A 6,000-nucleotide genomic window follows, 5' to 3' on the forward strand; every position below is an offset into this window, starting at 1 on the left:
AAATCCTGTGATGAAACTGGTTCAAAACTTTTCAGTGCTTTCATTGTGGATGCCTAATATATTATACTCCTGATATGTTATTTTTTTGTATAGTTACAATACTTTCATGTTTCAGATCCAGCTTTCCATCCATTTTCTTCTGCTTATCCGGGGCCGGGTCACAGGGGCAGCAGCCTAAGCAGAGAAGCCCAGATGTCCCACTCCCTGGCCACCTCTTCCAGCTTGTCTGAAGGAACACCAAGGCACTCCCAGGCCAGCCAAGAGATATAATCTCTTCAGCGGGTCCTGGATCTGCCCTGGGGCCTCCTCATGGTGGGATATGCCTGGAGCACCTCACCCAGCAGGCATCCAGGAGGCATCCTTGTCAGATGCCCAAACCACCTCAACTGAGCGCCCACACAGATGGCTGGACACCTCACCCTAAAGGAAAAACCAGCCACCCTTCGGAGAAAGCTCATTTCTGCTACTTTTATCCGGGATCTCCTTCTTTTGGTCACTAACCACAGTTCGTGACCATAGTAGAAGGTGGGGAAGTAGATTTACTGGTAAATTGAGAGCTTCTCTTTTACGCTTAGCTTTCTTCAGCCACAGCATCAATACATCTATTGATCTCCAACTCCCTTCTCTCCTCACTTGTGAACAAAATTTCGAGATACTTAAACTCCCCCACTTGGGGCAGAAACTCATCCCTGACTGAGAGTTGGCACTGCACCCTTTTCTGGCTGAGGATCATGGCGTCAGATTTGGAGGTGCTGATTCTCATTCCCGCCGCTTCATACTCAGTTGTGAACCACTCCAGTGCGAGCTGAAAGCCATAACCTGATGAAGCCAGCAGAACCACATCATCCTCAAAAAGCAAACATGAGATTCTGAGACCACTCAAGTGGTCTGAGACCATTCTGTCCATAAAAATTACGAGCAGAATCAGTGACAAACGGCAGCCCTGGCGGAATCCAACACCCACATGAAACAAGTCTGACTTGACTATGCTCTTGCGATGGTTGTATAAGGATCACCCTTGGATATCCTTGAGAGGGTATAGACAAAAACTGCATTGTTCCTCCTGCATCCGAGGTTTTACTAACAGATGAACTCTCCTTTCTAACACCCTGGCATAGACTTTCCCGGTGAGGCTGAGTGTGATCCTTCTCCGCCCCCGATCTCCATGTAACATTGTAGAGCCGTGTCAACCAAGACAGCCCTACAAAATCCAGAGCCTTCAGAAACTCAAGGCGAACCTCATCCACCCAAGCAGCCTGCCACCGAGGCCTTGTTTAACTGCCTCAGTGCCCTCGTCCCCGGAGATAGACCAGTCGTCCCCCTCATCCCCATACTCTTTCAGCCTGATGGTTCGCTTCACCTCTGGTATCCACCATCTGGTTTGGGGGTTACCACCACAACAAACACTTTGAGGCCGCAGCTAAGTGAAGCAGCTTCAGCAATGAAGGTGTTGAACATGGTCCATTCGTACAAAATGTGCCCAGTCTCCTTCACAATGTTATCGAAGCTCTGCTGAGGTGGGAGCTGAAGAACCCGCGGGCCGGGATTCTGCCGGACTTTCCCAGTGCAGCCTCACTATACGTTTAGGCGTATAGTGAGCAGATCCCGGGAATAACATCGGAGATCTCTGTCCAGAAGAGCGCAGTCCTGGGAACAGCTAAGATACTGCACAGGACCCTCAAGCTCCCAGGCCTCTGGTAGAGGACCCGAGCTTGAAGGATAAACCGCCCGCAGGGGCGTGCTGGGTGTTTTTATATATATATATATATATATATATATATATATATATATATATATATATATATATATATATATATATATATATATACATACACACACACACACACACACACACACACACACACATATACATATATATATACATATACACACACACAAACACACACACACATATATATATATATATATGTGTGTGTGTATATGTATATATATATATGTATATGTGTGTGTGTGTGTGTGTGTGTGTGTGTGTGTGTGTGTGTGTGTGTGTGTGTGTGTATATATATATATATATATATATATATATATATATATATATATATATATATATATATAAATTTTATATGGACTGCAGGTAAAAGGTATGGCGAGTGACTGCTGTGTCTTAGCAGCTGAAAAACTACTGCAGTTCCATTGCAGCGTGGCATGAGAGGAAGCATAACAGATCAGACTGATTACACATTTCACGTCCCCTCCCAAACTTGTGACAGTATAGCAGAACATTGAGCTGAGCTGATGGGCTTCTTGTTTAGTCGTGCAGCAGTCATTGCATTATTTAAAATGACTCCATACTGAAGAGCCCAGAGAAGTCAGAATTCAGTCAGTATGCTGAAAGACTGCCCTCTTGTGGCAAAAAGCCTCAACAAACCCCTTTTCTTGACATTTAAACAATTAGGATGGACCTCTTGCTCACTTGTGATTTTCGTGGATATCTTGACAACACAGAATTGTTCAAATACAAAACTCAGTATCACTGCAAGAAGTTTCACATTGACAATAATAGGCAATAATAGTGGGCTCTCCCTCTCTACCCTCTCTCAGTCTTTGTGCTACCAGTCAAAAGGGCAACAGTGAAACAGAATTTAAAGCCCAATAACTTTTATAACAACATTCTAACTAAATGAGAGCTGCTGCCATGAGGTAACATTTGACATAAATTTATAAAAACATTTCTAATAGGTTTCTTTCTGTACTTTAATTCACTGTTTATAGATGTTGCAAACATACTATGATCCACAGTTTGACCGGAATAAGAAACTATAACTGTTATGATATTTTGATACCATGGTAGCATTTACAGGATATTGTTTTATTGTGATATTATACAGAAAAGAGTTACTCAATAAGGCCCATTTAATAGTTGTTTTTCTCTTTCTCTCTGACCCAAGAATTAATGTGTAAGACTCACAGGCTGGTACCCCAAGGTCGAAAACACCACAGAGACGAGACCACTTCCTTACTCCCATCCTCCCTTCCTTATCTCTTAGAAAAAGGCTCGTTAAAGGCCAGGTGGTTTGTTTCAGAATTCACTAATGAAAGAACTCTGTATTCTGTGTATTTTGCTGGGATGATCATAAATTGTAGCTGAGCTGATAAACTACACACAGGATACTTCTTTGCTCACAAGGCAGGAAGACGTTTCCTTATTTGGTCTGTACTGGTTTGAACTGAGAACTTGCTGACACACGAACCTTTTTTTCCTCTATATAAACTGCTGTGTATCAAATAAACCTTTGAGTCGATTGGGAAGGCAACCTAAAGCAGTCTCTGTTTTCTTGTTCTCCCAAGCTGCTCCCGAGCTCGTACTAACACGCTGAATGGCATACCTGAGTGTTACTTTAAATAATTAGGAATCTTAGAAGGAAAGGACAGAACTCTGCTTATCGCTCACGCCACGGAGGAAACCCGGGACGGCAATTTCCTTCAATTTTGGTGTCAGAAGTGGGATGGCTGACAGAAGGTAAATACACGTCTTTCATATTTATATAAAGACCGTATTATACCTCTCTCAGTGATCGATCCATAAAAAAAACGGGATATGCTGACGAAGTTTCACTTAGTGATCCAGAGAGATACACTGACGACTTCCTCAGTCCCCGAATAAAGTAGATTAACCCTTGTGTGGTGTTGGTGGACACAGGAAGTTGCCTGTTGTCTTGAATATTTTAATTTTGTTAAAAAATAATAATAATAATAATAATTAATTGTTTAATTAAACGTACGTTAAAAAGTGAGAAGTTGCTCACTCAGAAAAAGTGACACAGGAAGTTGCCTGTTGTCTTGAATATTTCTCGTTAAGCGAGAAGTTGCTCACCAAAGAGTGACACAGGAAGTTGCCTGTTGTCTTGAAACGTACGTTAAAAAGTGAGAAGTTGCTCACTCACAGAAAGCTAGTAAATAATTAAATTTAATTTTGTTAAAAAAAAAAAAAAAAAAACGAAAGAAAACTGAAAACGGGTCTCACAGACCCGATTACCATACAAGGGTTAAAAGCAGTAAATTAAAAGCAGAAAGACACAGGAAGTTGCCTGTTGTTTTACGAGAAGTTGCTCGTTAAGCGAGAAGTTGCTCGCTAAGTGAGAGTTGCTCACACAAACAAAAAATTGCTAGCAATAAATTTAAAGTAACCTCAGCTGTGCCGCAGCGAAAATACTAACATAAATCCTTCAAGCGTGTAAACCCCTCTGGAAATCACTGAACATGGGTCAGAATTATTCAAAGACCACAGACAGGTCCGATAAAAAATCTAAAGTACCTGTAAAACCAAAAAATTAATAAAATACAAAATAAAGTCTCAAATAACGGCTCAGTATAACTCCCATTTCCGGTTACGTGTAACCTACGTCCGCGAATCGGTGAAGACATCCATGATCACGTATCCAGAACATGCGGAAGTGCTTATGTGACTGACTTTGTTTACAACTTACGGACTGTGAGTACAATGCATTCTAATCTCTTTTCGGAGCCTTATCCCGAACGATTATCGCCAGAAACCAGGTCAGTAGAAATGTTGAATATCATTTGTGATAAGAAAAGTAGTCTGCTTAAAAAGTCCTGTAGAAAATATGATAGAATGCCGCGACGTGATGCATCAAATGTTACCGCTATGGACAAAAGGACCGGAACCAGGCGTAGATACTTTAACATCAAATAAAACTAGTGCAGGCTCTAGCAAAGAAAATAAATCTACTGCGGGAAAAGCTAGTCTTGCATGCTCAGCCATTCAGCCCACAGCCCCGCCGCCTTACGAAGATGAGACCGAATTAATAGTTGCTGCCGCAGCCGCATGCAAACAACGTCAGCGCTTTGATCCAACCAGCTTAAAAGACAGTGACAAAAAACCTGAATCACATGCAACGGGTCTCAGCCATCTCTTTAAACAGGATCAGGAAAAACAATATATACGCCGCGAGGAAGAATTAGCAGAACATAGAAAGAGAGAAAAACTTTTGAAAGAAGAATGTGAGGAACTTATGAAAAACAATTCAGACGACTATGAAGAAAAACTTTTGCATCAGGCAGTGTCCACGATAGACACCCACATGAAACGCCACGATATCGTAGCTAGAGGTTTAGAGGTAGCTAAAGAAATACCTGTTACCCGAACTTTAATAAAGACTTATCTAAAAGGAAAAAAGGAAAAACAAAGCCAGAATGACAAAGGTCCTTACGCCAACACTCGCGGTAGTAAACAAACAGACCCAAAATCTAGTGACGTCAATGACACTTACCCCTTTATGATAATAGGAGATCAGTGTTGTATTCAGCCCCCTAAAATCTCAGAATTAGTGACAACTATTAAAGAGCTTCCCGATCCTCTTAAAAATCCTACAGCCTTTGTCTCTGCACTACAGAGAAGTACCAGATATCACCATTTGGGTGGTCCGGATTACAGGTACATATTGTGTCAATGCATTCCTGGAGTAACCGAGTCACAACTCATAAGAGAGATAGGTGAATTAGACCCAAAGCATGATAAAGCATCCACAACTGCAGAGTTTTTGTGGGTAAATAATGACAAAATCACCGATTTCTTTAAGAATCTAAAGAAATTCCTGCTAACAATGTCCAGAGACAAAATTGACTTAAATGCAGTAACTATGTGTAAACAGAAGCCTGATGAATCTATCCTAGTATTCATAAAACGCTTTATGCACTGTTGGACAAGCTAGAGGTGCAAATTTAGCTCAGTTTTCCAGCAGCCGCAGACACCCAGAGCAAAAATGAATTTGTGTATTTAATTTAACACAAAGTGTGAAATGTTTGCTGACACTGATAACAGCTTATGTTTTCTCTGCCCTATGTACCGACATGATGGAGAAGGAACATCCTCTGTGTCAGCTGGACCCTCAGCAGAGAATGAACTCAACATCCTTTTTGTCCGGTACTCTATGTCACACACTGTGCCAAAAAAACGTGTACAGACGCCACTAACAGGTAATCCCATGACTGGGAGCCACACTTTTGTTTCTCTCACAC

The 6,000-nt window shown here is 41.6% G+C and overlaps 1 long non-coding RNA gene across 1 annotated transcript; it reads left to right on the top strand.

Annotated features, from left to right (window-relative positions):
* Positions 1 to 2,886: 2,886 nt before the first annotated feature.
* Positions 2,887 to 6,000, top strand: LOC308407142. The gene is made up of 2 exons (XR_013973631.1): positions 2,887 to 3,626; positions 4,018 to 6,000. It is a non-coding gene; the product is annotated as an uncharacterized lncRNA (long non-coding RNA).

Source organism: Rhamphochromis sp. 'chilingali' (genome assembly GCF_963969265.1).
Source record: "Rhamphochromis sp. 'chilingali' genome assembly, chromosome: 12".
Lineage (NCBI taxonomy): Eukaryota > Metazoa > Chordata > Actinopteri > Cichliformes > Cichlidae > Rhamphochromis > Rhamphochromis sp. 'chilingali'.